The sequence below is a fragment of the Phoca vitulina genome, unplaced genomic scaffold (assembly GCF_004348235.1).
Source record: "Phoca vitulina isolate PV1807 unplaced genomic scaffold, GSC_HSeal_1.0 scaffold7, whole genome shotgun sequence".
NCBI classification, from domain to species: domain Eukaryota; kingdom Metazoa; phylum Chordata; class Mammalia; order Carnivora; family Phocidae; genus Phoca; species Phoca vitulina.
The window spans coordinates 14067394-14085539 of record NW_022589710.1 but is presented as its reverse complement, the minus strand read 5'-3'; positions in this window follow the sequence as shown (position 1 = coordinate 14085539).

Sequence of the window (18146 nt, the reverse complement as noted above, 5' to 3'; positions counted from 1 at the left end):
TCATTTTGTTCGAAAAAAATTTCTCCTATATTCTTAATGTTTTTCACTAATATTCTTTAAAAATGGTGGTCAAAAATAATAAGTATAATTTATTAGGTCCTTACTTGTGTGTATTATCCCAGTTTATTATAGTCCTAGGAGTACTATTATTATCCTATTTACAGTTGAGGAAATTGGGTCTTGAGAAGTTAAGTAAATTGTCCAAAGTCAGATCATTAGCTGGGACCTGATCCAATGGATGTCAATATCTGTGCATTTAACTTCCATGTTACAGGTGTCTGGTCATCCCAAGTCCATAGTCCTCACTGTACTACTCCTTGCTTATTGCCATTATTCCCCAAGAGCCAGGATACAGCCAAAGCCTCTGCAGAGATTTTGTCTTCTGGGAAAGACTTCTTTTTTACCAGTATCTCCAGGGGGACCCTTTTGGTTTGATGCCCTAATCTCACATTTTCTGCATCTCCTCAATTTGAAACTCTTCTTTTGACTTCCATGATACTTTGGAAAGAAAATATCTTAGCTTTCATACCTTTCTACACACTGAATTACCTCCTTTCTCTTTTTGGCTATCTAAGAGAATCCCCCTAGGTTTCATCCTTAGCTCCATTCTCTCCAGTCTCACATTTTGTTGCTTTGAACTTTACATAAGCACTGAAGACAGATCATGTCACATCACATCTAAGACGTTTGCTATATTATTTGAGAATATTCAATTCTGCTATAAAAACTACAAAACAAGATGGATGAAATGCATAAGAAGTGTTAAGCATAGATAGTAAGTTGGTAGCTTATAGACATGCAGGTAGAACTCACAGCCTATGCTAAATATGGATAATGAGGAAATAGGTCTTGTGAGACATAGGCAGAACCCATGAGTAAGTTAGTAACAATACTAATGACATACTAATGACAGAGTTAACACATACTAATGACAGAGTTAAAGGACTATATAACAGAACAAGTAAGAATATTACTTATAACCAAAAGGGAAGGGAAAGCCAAGTCATGACTGTGCCCTACGCCCAGCCACTGCAGAAGTACTGATATTCCTTTGAAGGCTTTTAGCATTTTATTTGAGCTTCTTGTATGCTACCTTTTCCTATCATTCACACGTCTTATCTCCACATTTAGACTGAAAGCTCCCAGAAAGCAGGCATACGAACATGCATCTTTTATTCCTGGGAGCATTTGGTATCCAGAGCTGCTGCCTCATAGAGTTGAATAGATGATGGCATAACGTGGGCATCTTGGCTAGAAATTAACTCTTTCTCTTTGACTGCCATTTTCATAAAGCTGTTCATCTGTGAAATAACTGATATTTTTAAAATTCAACATTTTATCAAAAGTTAATGTTCTCCAGTTCTCTCAATAGTTAAGACATGTGTATCACCCAGGTAGCTTAGAAGAGTCTTTTCTTTTTTGACTGAAAACAAACAAATAACTAAATAATCTGCACACACATATGCTGGTTTGTTACACTTTATTTTTAATGTAATAACACTATGCAATAGAGAGATAGTACAAAGTAGCAAGTAAAAGCATTGACTTTGGAGTCCAGTGCCAGGTGTCAAGACCTGGATTTGTAATTTACTATCCCTGCAACCTTGAGTAAGTTTATTTTTTACCTAACTGCTCTAGTGTCCTCATCTATTAATGGTAGGGAAATAGAAATGGTACCTAGTGAATAGGGCTATTGTATAAAATAAATGAATGAAAGCAGGCAAAAAGTGCTTAGAATAGTGTCTGGCAAGTGGTGAGCTGTTAGTGCCTGTTAGCTTGTATTATAAAAAGCTACAAATCCTACAAAGCCATTTTAAGACCGATTCCTTTCTCTCTACTCTGTCTGAATAACCTTCCAGCCAGAACTGTTTGCCTTTCAAAACCAAATTCCAGCCTCACATCCTCCCTAGATAAGCAAATACATATACACTGATGATCGAGGCTAAGAAAAGTTGAAAATAATGTTGATGGTCACTAACTCTAATAATACTCCCTTTACGTTTGTTTTGTCCTGTTGAGTTGATGAGCCATTTTCACGTTCATTGCATCGTTGGATTTTCACAACACCTCTGCAACAAAAGTGGCCAGCTGTTATTTCACATTTTTGAAAGATAAGGAAACTGAAACACAAAGGGGTTAAAAAGGTTTGCCTTTTGGGACGCCTGAGTGGCTCAGTCAGTTAAGGTCTGCCTTCGGCTCAGGTCACCATCCCGGCCACAACGGGCTCGGCTCATTGAGGAGCCTGCCTCTCCCTCTGCCTGCCACTCCCCCTGCTTGTGCGCGCTCTCTCTGACAAATAAATAAATAAATAAAATCTTTTTTAAAAAAAAGGTTTGCCTTTTAAAAAATGGTTTTGCCTTTGTCACCTGGAGGATGACCATGAACTCAGGGCACTGCAACTCCTGACCATAGACCTTCTTTCTGCCTTAACACTGGAAAGGGTTCAACTGACATATTTTATTTTTTTTTTTTTAAGATTTTATTTATCCATTTGACAGAGAGAGACACAGCGAGAGAGGGAACACAAGCAGAGGGGGAGTGGGAGAGGGAGAAGCAGGCTTCCCGCGGAGCAGGGAGCCCGATGCGGGGCTCGATGCGGGGCTCGATGCGGGGCTCGATCCCAGGACCCTGGGATCATGACCTGAGCCGAAGGCAGAGGCTTAACGACTGAGCCACCCAGGCGCCCCTCAACTGACATATTTTAAGAGCTGGAATAGCTTCAAGCCAATAGTCTCTGACTAGCCCTCCCCTGTACTCTTTTTCTTTTTAAAATTTCCAGTAAGGACAAATACCTTACTATTTGTTCCACGCAAGGATTTTGCTATGAGGACCCTCCCTCTATTCAAGACGATCTTTAAGTTCTGAGGAACTGGAAACTAGAACCTTCTCACAAACACGGTTGCACTTCTCTCATTCACACCATGCTGCTTTTGTCAAGCTGAGTGGCAGCGTGACAGGAGTTAAAACAGCACAGACTCAGAGTCCTATTGTCTGGCAAATTTGCCTCTTACCAGCTGCGTGACCTTAAGAAAGTGATTGAACCCCTGTGCCTCAGTTGCTCCATCTATAAAGAGGGAGAGCAACACTACCTACCCCCTCGTGTTCCTGTGAAGACTATAAAGAATAATATGTGTCAAGCGCTCGAGAGGGCCCCTGATGACATCGGTGAGCGCTCCTGTTGTTACTATGATGTATGAGAAAATAGTCGGAGTTCTTTCTCACTCCGGCTGGTATCGCTCAGCTGCCTAATGCAAGAATTGTCACCGTGTGAACCAAAACAACCAGATCCCATAATGATCGAGTGCTTGAACTAAAGCACAATATAGCACCTCTCACCTGAGATCTTTGACTCTCCCGGAACTGCTTTCCATCACATACCTTGAATGAAAATATCTGTGATCTCATACTGCCCCAAAATATATCTCGACAAGTCTGTTTCCTGACTTTTACCCTTGTCACCATGATCATCCTCCAGTTTCGGCTAAGGAATAGGTTGCTATGGCAACACTCACCACCCACAGTCAACAGTCAAATTTCATTTCTCAGATACAACTATTAGAAAATAAATGATCCATGTAACATTCTTTGTGTTTGTTTCCCTGTTCATTTGCAAAATCTCCTACCTGTTTGAGGCACTCATAAATGGAATAAAAATGCCTTTTTAAAAATCTGAAGAATAATTTGTTAATTCAGACAAAAACACTATTTGACTTTTCAATGTTTTAAAAATAGCTGTCAACATAAGGTAAAAAAAAAAAAGCACAGTCATAAGCTACTTTAGTCTCAGATTTTGTTTAGTCAAACTGCTTATTTTGTAATAGGAACATCAAATGAATTGTAACATGTTATTTGCTAAAAAGAATTTTCCCTCTTTTATTTTTACACCCTGGGCAAAAAATAACTTATTCGACTGTTTCAGAAACAAGAAGAGGGATAGAGAATTTCTACCTTTCTTCATAGCCTTCCCACCAAATCCATCTGTATGCCCCCAGTCTAAGACAAGGTAATAGCACATGACAAGTGTCCCAGCAGCGCCCAGCACCACACATTTCTAGAATGCTTTTCCAAGTGCACCATCAGGGAAAACCTAGTCCAGGCCCCAACACTGGGACATGTGTCAATGGCAACCATGTTTATTCCTTTTCATATCTGACTCCTCAAACTTCACCTGGTGATTCTGTAATAAGCATGGTTATGGTTGAGTTTCCCCAATGATAGAGGTAAGAAGGAAGCCCTACTCCATCAATTCCAACTCTGCACCCTATTGGGAGGTAAGAGATGAACAGGCAGAAGCCCCCCCACCCCTGCCCCTTCCCTCTGTCCTCCCCCAACCTCCTCTCCCATCTCTCATAATACCCTTTACTAGTGATTATTTATCATGTTCAAAACAACATTTAAAAGGAATATATATCACTATATTTAATCCTCACAACAGTCTTATAAATTGAATAATTTTATCACCATTTAGATATGAAGAAAATAAATCTTGAGGAGCTAAATTATTTACCCAAGATCACCCAACAATAAGGGGCAGAGAAAAAAATAGAAACACATCTCTGACTTCCAACAGATACTCTGGGACCTTGCCATCTACTGCTTCTGTTGGTCTTCTTTCTTCTGTCCCTTTTCTTCTCTGCTCTAGCTCATTTTCCACTTGTAGGTCCAGAAAGACAACATTGTGGAAGACCTGCCCTTCATGGTATTTCTGCTACTGCTGTTGCTTGTAAAATTTATTTCCTTAAATATAGGAAAGACTATAGCAATTTACTCTTTCATTTATTCAACAGTCATGTGTTGATCTAATATGTGGTAGGTATTCTGTTTAAGTGCTAATGATAAAATGATGAATAAATAAGTTATCTAAGAAGGAAATAATTATAATTACATTAATTTAAGATTATACAGTTTTGTGTTGTTAAAACAATTTTCCCATTTGCCTTGCTCTAAGTGTCATTACTGAAGAAATAATTGTATTCAAATATTTTGGCAAATCTTTTGGCTGGAAGAGATTTACCTCAGTGTGTTTCCATTTCAGTTACCTTACATTTTAGTTACAAAATAGTTTCAGATCATCTCCAGTAAACATCACTCTGCATTAAATAAATTACTTGAAAGAACAACCAAAAAGGAATATATATAGATATAATAACACTGTAAGTTTAACAAAAGAGTAAAGCTAAGAAAGATTTAGGGCAATGACCATATAAGAACTTTTTGGAATAAAACTCTCAGGAATTTTGATCAAGTGCCATGAAAAATCAGTATATATAGGGACGTCTGGGTGGCTTAGTCGGTTAAGTGGTCCAGCTCTTGATCTCAGCTCAGGTCTTGATCAGGGTCATGAGTTCAAGCCCCATGTTGGGCTCCATGCTGGGCGTGGAGCCTACTTAAAAAAAAAAATCAGTATATATAAATATAATAATTGATTTCATTTCTCCAAATCAGTAAGCCCCCCTTTGCATTTTAACTTTATTAAGGTCTTAGTTGATTCATTTAAAACAATAAAGACTCATTTATATGTGTGGACAAAGGAGACAAACACAACTTGCAGGAGCATACAAATTAGAAGGCATTTAAAAGATTTGTCCTTATAAGATTATAAATATAGTATGTAGCAATAAATGTGATATTTAGCCTCACTTTGTATTGAGTAAGAGATGCACTCTGAAATTTCAAAGATGCATTTTTTTAATTCAGAAAAACATGACAGGGATTCTTACAAAAATTCTAAATATCAGACAAGTCCTTTCTGCTATACTGACATTTTCTATTTAAAAGTGAGTAAATATTACAGCCAAAAATCAATGAAGCAATTCCTTTTGGAGAAGCGCTGTGGATAGTGGCAGAAAGATGATGGCTGTAGATCAGGAAAACTGATATCACAATAGGCAGCAAGGGGCTGATATGGAGCAACTACATGGAATGAGACAATCTCCTATGTCTAGCTAGGACCCTGGAATGTCTAGCTTTCCAGGAATGGAGATTAGTGGAGGGTTTCGTTATAATTAGGAAGGGATAAAAAGATTTATTTCATTGAAAGTTTTTCCAAGTGGATTTTTAAAATACTAGATGAATGTAATTGTCAACCTTTAATAACTATTTCTTTTTCTTGTATCTAATGCATCAGACCCCCTGGTAATTATAATTTCAAGCAAGTTAAATCGTAGTTAAAAGAGATTAGATTTCAACACAATGCAAAGAAAAAAAGGTATAGTTTAAATCCATTGTATTTGGGATAGGAAGAAACTGAAGCAGTCTCCGGAGAAGAGGTTGTGGGTCTACAAATCAAAGGAAATTTCCTGATGGTGAAATCCAAACCAAACCAAATCTCAGCTAAGGAGCATCTTGATTGTTATCCCAATTGGAGTAACAGGTAGAGATAGCTGTTACTTAATTCAGTTGTTTCTAGTATTTCCCTATCTTCCAAATATTTGAAATTAATAAAAGGTGCAATATACCCCTGATGACTATTCAAGACAGCATGGAAGTTCACCAAAAGCTTTGCAGGCTTGGAATTAAACTCTAAGAGCATGCTAATGGAAAGATGAAAGAAAGCAGTTCTCTCTATCATCATGTCAATGAAGGATGTATTTTCCAGACCCCTCTTCTTGTGTTCAGTATTAATAAAAAGGATTGCCACTTGAATTTCTTTGAGAGCATACACAGTTTAAACCTGTAAGCATGCTTGACTTGTCCACTTTATACTTAAGAAACTAAAAGATTTACACCTTGAAGCTATTTTTCTCTCCAACTCCTTCGAAAGGAGAGCACATCAGTGTGCTAAACTCTGTGAGCAGTGTCTGATGTAATGAGTGGATGATATAAAATGCCCTTGCAAAAATGACCTCCAGAGTGTAGAGACCAAGGGCTCAAAGCAAAGAAAGCTAGCCTCCACAGGCAACCAAACATTCTGATTGCTCAAATAAAGCAGATGTTTATTATTTTAATTATGAAAAGGCAAGTTACAGTTTTAAGCAGCCTCTAGCAGTAAAACAGGATACCCATGGACTTCATTTATCAGCTATTGATATTAATCAAACAATCTGCATTTTGCTATTGTAGTTGCTCTGGAAGATATTGATACAGTCCCATTACAAAGTATTAATACTCCAAGAAATATAATTAGGAAACCAGAACTATCACACAGGAAACAGTTGCAAATAATACAAGGTGCTATGTTCATAGAACAAAGGCTTCTAGTTCTGTTGCCCCGTGAACTGGGGAGACCCTGGACCCTGAGGCCTCCATCTAGGCCATCCCTAAGCTGTCACAGAAGGCTCTTAGAATCATCACAAGAAAGAACTCAAGGACAGACATGACATGGTGGGTGAGCGACATAAGCAGGAAAGTTTATTAAAGCAAAAATACACTCTAGAGATGTGAGAGCATGTGAACTCAATAGAGAGAGCGCTGCATGTCCTGGGGTCTGGGTCTCTATCATTTATTGACCGTTGTTGACAAGGGAGTGGAATATCATTACTTGGGGCAGGGACTTCTTGGAAGCAGGGTTTCACGCTTTTTCTTCCCGATTTGGTCAGGGGTTTCTAGCCTATTTTGTCAGCCATCTTGGGCCTGTCTGGTCTGATCTGGGTTCTGCTGGCTTGGTTTTGGAGTGCTGCCAGGACAGGCCTCTGACTTTCCTGATAGCTGGCCATGACTTTTTCTTTGCTGGTTGCCAGGCATCTTGTTAGAACCTAACTGCCTACTCTAACAGTGCTGTTGGAGGGAAATAAGAAGCCATGTCGAATTTTTTAAATTGGAAGCAAGAGTGGGGAAGGAAGGGGAGAGGAGTGTGACCTAAGTGGATATATGCTTTATAATCCTGTGGAGGTGGTGTGGAGGGCAGAGTGTGCAGGGTGGGAGGGGCAGTGGAGAGTTGTGGGAATGGAGACCAGGAGGCTGTTTTGGAGGCTATTATAAGCCTTAAGTGATTTAGAGCAGAGGTGGTGGGAGCAGAAAGAGCACAGCGGATACATTCAAGAGACATGTCCAAGGTGGTGCTGCACGGAAGAGAGGAAGAGAAAGATTCAAGGCTTTCTATGGTTTCTCCTTTGGAGAAGGACCTTAACTTGAAATAGGAAGTTTATGTAATTTGGTCATGAAATGATGAAACTTTAGTCTAAAGACAGAATGCTTTTGATGTTGGAACACCTATGTAAATATTGTGACTGTAGGTCACACTTCTGATAGAACTCAGGGCTCAATTGACTACAGGTGATACACATTCAAAACTGAAAAGCAGGTTGCTGCCTACAGTGTTCTCACCACCCTATACTCCTGAAAAGGGAGCCCTAACATTTCCTTGGGGGTTCACAGACTAGATGTCAAGCTACCATTCTCACTCACTCCTTCAATGGGATTTGATCTTGTTTCTACTTTTAAAACACCTGCTCAGCCTTGGACCTCAGCTGAAATGATGCATCCTCCCAATCCCAGGACCAGTGAGTCTAAGTATATGCTCTCTGTATTCTCTTATAGCTCCCTGGTACTTATCACACTTTGTAACCATCCATCTGTTAACTTATTGTCTTTCACTAGATCATAAATTCCTTTAAAGCATGGAGATGTTTCTATTTTATTTATCACTGTGTTCCCAGTATGGGGCTCAGTGCCAAGGACATGGAAGATGCCCAATAATATATGTTAGATGAATGGATGAATTATCAGTTCCATTGCCTTTGATGCTTTGGGTACTTCACACATGCTGTCTCCATGAACACAAGTTTGATAGTCTCATGCAGTTGGAGAGGAAGTGAAAGATAAAAGAATGATAGGAAAATATAGGCGGATTTAATGTCTAACTAGATACCAGAGATGAAGAAGGTAATGCCAGTGACTTAATCTGGGGTGACTAGAAGCTTTCTCTCTCTAATCTCATGCTTTGGGGAATGCTACACTACAGGCCACAAAAAATGCTCTATTTTGGCAGTTAAGTCAGAGTTTACTCAGATTCAAATTACAAAGTGCTCAATTATATGATAAATTTATTCTTATTTTTTTGAGCAAACGCCATACTGTTTTCCATAGCAGCTGCCATTTTATATTACCACACAATAGTGTACAACAACATGAATATGCTTAATACTACTAAACTATACACTTAAAAATGGTAAATCTTATGCTAAGTGTTTTTTACCACAATTAAAAAAGAAGTACTCATTGGTCACCTACTGGGTGCTGCCAAGCACATTGGTAGCGTCTCAGCTGACAGATTCCTTGGATGGGACTGGCACCTCTGAAGCCAAGTACTTCAACGAGGAGCCAGAGGGGAGAAGATAGAGAGTTGGATAATAAACCCATTCTAGCTTTATCACTACCCTGCATTTTTATCCAGATGGACTAAAGCATTCCCATGCTTCTGAAAGCCTAAATATCAGTTTTTCTTGTATTTATTGAAGAATAATTGACATACAGTATTGTATTAGTTTCAGGTGTAAACCATAGTGATTCAATATTTATATACATTGCAAAGTGATCACCACAATAAGTCTAGTTGCCATCTGTCAACATACAAAGTTGTTACAATATTATTGACTATATTCCTGAATATCAGTTTTAAGATTGACTGTGAAGTAGTATGAAAAAAATTAGGTAATTTCATAAATTTCATTTGACCTTTCTTCATTTACTATTTTGTTTTCATTAAGCTGTCCCAGGTTGGATGTGAGATGATTTCATCTTCTTTCAGCATTTGATCTTCCCTTAAATCCTCCTGTGCCCTAATTTTTAATACTGATGGGGATGCCAGTAACTTAGAATATCCAAAGGGTATTGGCTCCCGACACCTCCCTCATATTTCTGGGCTCTTTTAAGAATCCAGACTATTCTCTTTAACCGTTTCAAAAACTGTAGGGAACAAATTTCCTGGACATAAATACACTCTCAACAATAAACATATTATACTGGGGCACCTGGGTGGCTCAGTCGGTTAAGCGGCTGCCTTTGGCTCAGGTCATGATCCTAGGGGCCTGGGATCGAGTCCCACATTGGGCTCCCTGCTCTGCGGGAGCCTGCTTCTCCCTCTCCCTCTGTCTCCCAGCTTGTGCTCTCTGTCAAACAAATAAATAAAATCTTTAAAAAAAATAAAAGAATAAACATATTATACTTATTCCCTGTTGACTAAAAATATAGTTTTGTGTGTGTGTGTGTGTGTGTCTGTGTGTGTATATGTCACTTCCCAGATGGAAAAGATTTGGAGAGTGAAGACCAGGAAAGAGTCCCTTTAAGGCTGAGAAGTAACAAAGGTAGAGGTTGTTTATTCCAAGAGGCCAGCAAATTGAATTCTTATCCCTCATATTCAAAGAGGGATGACACAAAGCTTATTTTGTGTCCTGAAGAGAGAGTCAGAGAGGGACCAGGGGAATTGCCCTCTCACTAGTGGGTTGAGATTCCTAGGTGGAGCAAAGTCTTGGTGTGTCTGTTGCTTAACAAAGGGGATGCAGCAGAGCCTTTTCTGAATTCTCTCAGTACAGAGAAAGAAAGAGGATTTCCTGCTCTGCTGGTGAAGCCTTCTTTGTGCTGAAATCAGCTTTCTCCACAGTCCTGCTATTCCTCAAGGAAGGTCTAGGAGTGAGTGAGGAAGGATTTATACAGCCTTTTCCGCGATCGAGTGTTTCTGCTCCTTTTCCATACCACCGGGCGGAAGACCCAAAGCACGTAAGAGGCACACCACACCCGCCCCCAAATTTCCCCACCTCATCCTGAATGCATATTTAGATATCATTCCAAGAAAGCTGCAGTCGTTCAAGACACTCCAGGTTGTAACGGATAGTGTGTTTCTGAACTCCTACCTTGCTCTCCACCTCCATCTCCTAGGACTCAGGGTGACCTTGTCAAACAGAAAACCAGGAAAAGTATATGTCTCCAGAGGATTCCCCAGTTAGGTTTCCAGTCAGCACATGCCCAATCACACAGTGTGTGTGGAAGGGTTATGATTAAACAATGACAAATACATTTAAGATTGTGAATTCCTATGCTGAATATGAAGGATTGAGAGACAGTTGGTACAGAATATTCCCATCTGTCAATAACTGTAAAGTCAAATCCACGGTAAGACCATTCACAAAAGGTGTCATTTGGCAGAAATATAGTAATAATGATCTTCAGTTTTTCGTAGATAGATGCGTGTGTGCTATAACTATAGTATGGCGAGTGGCACTTTCCCTCTCTTCCCACTATCATGAATCATGTCATATTATGTGAACTCAGTACAAAACAGAGAGGTGGTGTACCAAAAAGATATACGGCATTGATTTTATTGGATGGATTTGCCTAAATCACTGCTATTTTAAAACAAAAATTCCTGATGCTAAATCTGAAGGTCAAACAAAAATCCCCTGAACGTATCAGATTTGAAATGCTGTGTAATAGTAAGAATAAATCACAAAACTGGAATAGACAAGCCAGTTTAGAATCTGTTGGGCAGGGGTGTGTGAATTTATCAGACACATAGGCCTTAAAATAGTCCAGATATTAAGTCTGACTAATAATAATTTCAAGGTTCCCACTGCCTCTACAACGTAAATGCTGAGGTAACTGCTGATTATCCCCAGTACTTACAAAGTGATAACAGATAAGCCTAATAGGATTTGAATTTAAGTAGCTATGATTTTTTTTTCCCCTCCTTCTTCCAGCTTTGTGAAGTGGAAATTGTACAGGCTCCAATAGAAAAGGCCACTTTCAGACTTAAGGCATGGCCTGATGATCAGGCACACTTAACCATCCAAATCCTCCAAGACCAAATCATAGCATGAAACTAGGGTCAGATCAGGCACCAGAGTATGCTAAATAAAAACGCTGCTTGTTTTGACATTGTTACAGTTAAGAACTTCTTAACAATACTTTCTACAGCGGTATTTCAGATCAATTCGCACTAGCTAATGAGCCTAGAACTGCTCGCCCCACAGAAAAATTATATGGTTCTTGAAAAAAAAAAACTAGAAAATCCTATGTGTTCAATTATGAACATACTGCAGTTGTGCTAAATCACTGGACTTTATCATATTTGTTTGTACTATATATGTGTGTGCACTGTGCGTGTGTTCAGTCAACTGTCATTTCTTGAGTGCTTACTATACACCAGCTACATTACTATGGACTTGGGATAAGTGCTGGAGAAGACAGACACAGTCACTGCCCCGAGAAAATGCAGCCTAGTGGAGCTGTGCCTCTCAAACTTTTAATGTGCATACAAATCACCTGGGGATCTCATTAGTATGCAAATTCTGCAGTGCGTCTGGGGGAATGCTGAGATTCTGCATTTCTAATATACTCCCTTTTAATGCTGATGTTGCTGGCATTTGAGTAGTAAATATTGGTGGACACAGACATTAAATCACACAAATAATATATGCTTATATTTGAGATAAGTGCTATGAAGAAAAAAAACCCACAATCATCTATGAGATCAAGTAAAGTGGGGGACCCAAGCTTTGCCTCAGGGCTAGGGGAGGGGCTATATAAGCCAAAAGCTGAAGGATGGTGGGAATACTTCAGGCTAAGCTATTGAGGCCAACTATAGTAAATGCCACACGTACCTTTGGTGTCTTTCTGCCTGGAGGTGTTCTCCGGACACCAGAGTGTGTTTGACCTGTGCTCTGGGATTGTCAAAAGTACCTAAAGCCAAATACCCCAGAGCTATTTGCTTTAGGGACAGGAATTTATAAATAAACATCCCAGCTTCACCACCCCTTAGTGAAGACACACCTAGTTGGGTTTCATAGTCTCTCAGAGGGTTCCCAGCAGGATTGTGCCTTGGTGGCCACAGCTAGAACTCATACTAACTTTGACTTTCCTCTTTTCGCTGTATCAGATCCCTACTCCTGGCCAATGACTAGTCTCACCTCCAAATAAATTACTTTCTCCTAAATCCTTGAATCAGGGTTTGCTTTTGAGGGAACTCAGATTAAGAAACTAACCCAGGGCTCCTGGGTGGCTCAGATGGTTAAGCGTCTGCCTTCGGCTCGGGTCATGATCCCAGGGTCCTGGGATCGAGCCCCGCATCGGGCTCCCTGCTTGGCGGGAAGCCTGCTTCTCCCTCTCCCACTCCCCCTGCTTGTGTTCCCTCTCTCGCTGTGTCTCTCGCTGTCAAATAAATAAATAAAATCTTAAAAAAAAAAGAAACTAACCCACTCAGAGAGGATAGTAAACAATGATGACATACATATATACAGACACATACATATATACAGCATGTATGTGCATGCACGCGTGCGCGCACACACACACACACACACACACACACGACTAGGTTGAAATCTAAGGGGAAGAAAGACAGAAACCTGAAGTGAACACAGGCCACATTTGCTTTTGAATATCTGCCCCCAATCCTGGTGATCTTGAATTTCTGTTTTGATGACCTCATGGGGAAAGAGGAACAAATCGTAATCCTAAACTGGCCCTATTTCCTGAATTGGATGGTGGCTTCATGGTTGCTTGGAAAATTGTACATAAGTGGTTTAGGAACTTCCCTATATGTGCATTATACTTCACAATATTTCAAAATGTAATTTAAAAAATCTGACAAGAGAGGAATGACTTAGGCAAAGGGAAATCATATAAGAATTATGTAGAAGTTTTGGAAGAACAGAGAACAAGCAAGTGTAGCTGGAACATGATGAACAATGGGGACAATGGTGGAAGATTCATTCATACATTCATTGACTCATTTATGACAAGTATGACCTTTTTTAATGGAGCTTTCATTGGGTAGGAGACAGGCAAAAAAACCCACAAATAAATGAGCAAGATAATTTCAGAGATTAATGATTGCTATAAAGAAAACAAAATAGGTTGATGTCACAGAAAAAACACTGGGGGTAGAGGGTTGCTTGGTGGGATAATGGAGATGGGGTCACCTAGAAAGATCTCACTGAGGTGCTGGCAATTGAACTGAGATCAGAGGGACAAGATAAAACTATAAAGGGGCATAGAAGCCAGTGCCTGGAGGTCTCAGTAGGAATTTCGAGCTTTATTTTAGGAGCAATGGAAAGCCATTAAAGTATTTACACAGAAGAGGGAGATAATCATACTAAGGTTCTTAAAGATCATCCTGATGACTCTGTGATGAATGGTTTCCAGTGAGTAAACATATGATAGGGGCTGACTAGGATGCCAAAGTAGACACATACAACTGGATCTATTCAAGTTACACTATAGACTTAGAATTGAATATTCCTTTCATAAACTCCAGTACAGACCCTACTCCCTAAAAGAAATCATCAATCACTGGGCCCTATCTTGTTAGCTACCATGATTTGGCTGGTGAATGACAAATGACTGAAGCTGGATCAGTCAGAACCCTTTCTTAGGATATTCCTAATGGAGCTGGAGTGGAAGATTCTCCTTCTTTAGTAGACTGTTGTAATGCCATGAGAACTGCTAGTAATCTTGTTCAAGATTGTTTGGAGAAAAGCAGAAGGTAGCAGGAGAGGATGCAACTGTGAAGAGAGAGGAGAAAGGGAGAGAGACTGAGACCAATCCTTGTGTGAAAGAATCTCCTGGCTGCTGTGGTTTTAGCAGTACTTTGACTATTGGAACCATTTCAGGATTTTTCCCAGTTACACAAATCATATTAATTCTCTTTTGCATTTAGCTAATTCAAGTTGGATTTCTGTCAATTGCAATTGAAAAAAACCTGGGCAGTATTAGAGGTGAGGGAGCTGGAGGTGAGCACCTTGGGGAATAGGTGTGCCATTTACCAAATAGATGAAGGCAAGATGAGAAGTTGGGTCAGGAAGAACCAAAGTATTGTTGAGAAAATGAGAATTTGAAATACCTATGAGATATCAAAGTGGAAATATTAAGTAGATAGTGGATATTTGTTTTTGTTTTCTTTAATTAATTTTATTCTTTTTTTTTCTTCAAATTTTTATTTAAGTTCTAGTTAGCATACAGTGCAATATTGGTTTCAGGAGTAGAATTCAGTGATTCATCACTTACATACAATACCCAAGGCTCATCATAACAAGTGCCCTCCTTAATGCCATCACCCATCTAGCCCATCCCCCACCCACCTCCCTCCATCAACCCTCTGTTTGTTCTCTATCATGAAGAGTCTCTTATGGTTTGTTTCCCTCTCTCCTTTTTTACCCCCTTCCCATATGTTCATCTGTTTTGTTTCTTAAATTCCACATGTGAGTGAAATCATATGGTATTTGTCTTTCTCTGACTGACTTATTTTGCTTAGCATAATATACTCTTGCTCCATATATGTTGTGCAAATGGCAAGATTTCATTCTTTTTGATGGCTGAGTAATATTCCATCATATATATATCACATCTTCTTTATCCATTCATCAGTCAATGGACTAGTAGTAGATGTTTGAATTTAGAGTTCAGCCAAGAGGAATGGAATGTGGTTATAAGTGTGGGCATCACTGTCAAAGAGTTGATATCCCAAACCATAGGATGATATGAAATGAATTAAATGAGGGAGAGACTCAGTGGAAAGAGAAGAGGACCCAGGACTAGGTCTTGAAGAACTCCAAGATCTATGGACCTGATGCCATAGATGAAATAGATGCCAAACTTTGACAAAGGAGGTCTGCAAGCTGCCCACCACGCCCCCACCGCCATTCGGCTGTAGTTTGTTTGGTGGCTGATGTTAACTAACACTGTAAGTTTCACCTTCATTGTCATCTGTCAAAAAAAAAGGCTGAGTGAGGAATGTGTGTGAGTGTGTGTGAGTGTGTGTGTAACTGCGTGGCTTAAAGTAATGATACTGATTTTCAAGGGAAGCTCATAAACTGGCTCTGTAGGCAATTTTGAAAAACATATCTGAGTAATAGGATAAACATTTATACTTTAGAACTTGTTAGGCATTTGGATTATAACAAGCCTTTTGTGTGCATGACTCATTCCTCCATTATTTCTTGATTATAAACTTGGCGATGAGGAAGTGTACTAATTCTGTGATGGCCACCAGAGAATAATTTTTTTATATTACCTCCAGGGTACATGGAATAAGGTCAGCACTGTCTGTTTAGAAAGCAGTTTGAATGAAGGAGCTGCAAGTTTAATGTTTTTTTTTTTTAAGTTTCTTATTTCTGTACTTAGTCATGTTGTTCACTAAACCAGAAGGGTACCTATCATTGTGACATACATTTCTGAGCTGGCTGACTATATATGAATGAATGCAGATGTCATAGATACAACACAACCTAAAAGAACTCTGTATCTAGTCAGCTGTATATGAATTTCCTAGGTTATGAGTCTGTATGATCTGTTGGGGTAGGGGTCAAACCATATATCCTGATTAAGTCATGATGATTAGGAGTTGTGTTTTCAGCAAATACAGCTACCAGACTTTACCATTTATTAAGCATTTCATGGACAGTTGGGACATAAAATTTAAAATTTTCTCAGTTAAAAGTATAAAAATATTGGTCACTGATCATTTTTTTAATGTCCAGTACAGTTCTAAAAGGCTACATATTTTCACAATTCTTAGTCTCTAGTTTAGATTAGCTTCTGAATGCCATGTTCTCCTAATGGAATGTTGTCTCCTTCTCAATTTCCTCTGGAGTATTTTTTTTAAAATTTTTTTATTGTTATGTTAATCCCCATACCTTACATCATTAGTTTTAGATGTAGTGTTCCATGATTCATTGTTTGTGCGTAACACCCAGTGCTCCATGCAGAACGTGCCCTCCTTAATACCCATCACCAGGCTAACCCATCCTCCTACCCCCCTCCCCTCTAGAACCCTCAGTTTGTTTTTCAGAGTCCATCATCTCTCATGGTTTGTCTACCCCTCCGATTTCCCCCCCTTCATTGTTCCCCTCCTGCTATCTTCTTCTTTTTTTTTTTCTTAACATATATTGCATTTTTTGTTTTAGAGGTACAGATCTGAGATTCAACAGTCTTGCACAATTCACAGCACTTACCAGAGCACATACCCTCCCCAGTGTCTATCACCCAGTCACCCCATCCCTCCCACCCCACCCCCCACTCCAGCAACCCTCAGTTTGTTTCCTGAGATTAAGAATTCCTCACATCAGTGAGGTCATATGATACATGTCTTTCTCTGATTGACTTATTTCGCTCAGCATAATACCCTCCAGTTCCATCCACGTCGTTGCAAATGTCAAGATCTCATTCCTTTTGATGGCTGCATAATATTCCATTGTATATATATACTACCTCTTCTTTATCCATTCATCTGTCGATGGACATCTGGTTCTTTCCACAGTTTGGCTATTGTGGACATTGCTGCTATAAACATCGGGGTGCACGTACGCTTATGGATCCCTACATTTGTATCTTTGGGGTAAATACCCAGTAGTGCAATTGCTGGATCATATGGTAGCTCTATTTTCAACTTTTTGAGGAACGTCCATACTGTTTTCCAGAGTGGCTGCATCCTCTGGAGTATTTTTATATATCTTAACTGAACTGAAAAATATGCTAAGACCCAGATGTTTTATTTCTACAATTACAGAATTTATTTAGTGAGGATCAGTTACTTTATAAATTTATGAGATTACTTAAGATGTGATTAGTAAAATTTTATCTTAATTTTTGTTTCTGATATTTTAAATTAAATAAAATTGAAAATATTGGACTAGACTTACTCTCCTTATATATTCTCTTTAGTTCTTTGGATGGCATAGTTTAAATGAATGAACCAATAAATATCATACATGATTCTTATTAATAATACACAGATTGTCTGAAAAGTCTGGAAACATTGGGAAAATATTTTATTTATTATGCTTTTTAAGATGAATAATTAGCTTAAATTTAGAAATGTGTTACCTGCAAAAGAATAGGGGGATCAAAAGAAAATACATTTTGAAAATATAACTAACATCTTGATTTTATTTTTATTTTACATTTTGAAACTTAGATGTTCAGAATCAGATTAATTATAATTTTTATTCATGTCATTCTCTCATCATTTGTTCAGATATAGCTGCATTTATTTTGTTAATTGCTTAATTATTTATTTTTAATAATGGAATAGTTATCCACAAAGTCACTATCCAAAACAAAAGCTGAAACTCTAACAACAGCTCACATCAAATCCTGTTTCCCCAGCCAGTCCATCACCCTCTTCTCTCCCACCCAAAGGACCCATCACCCAAAATCTCATACTCATTGTTCCTTTTATCTCATTGCATTGTAACTATTTTTTTCCTAAAACA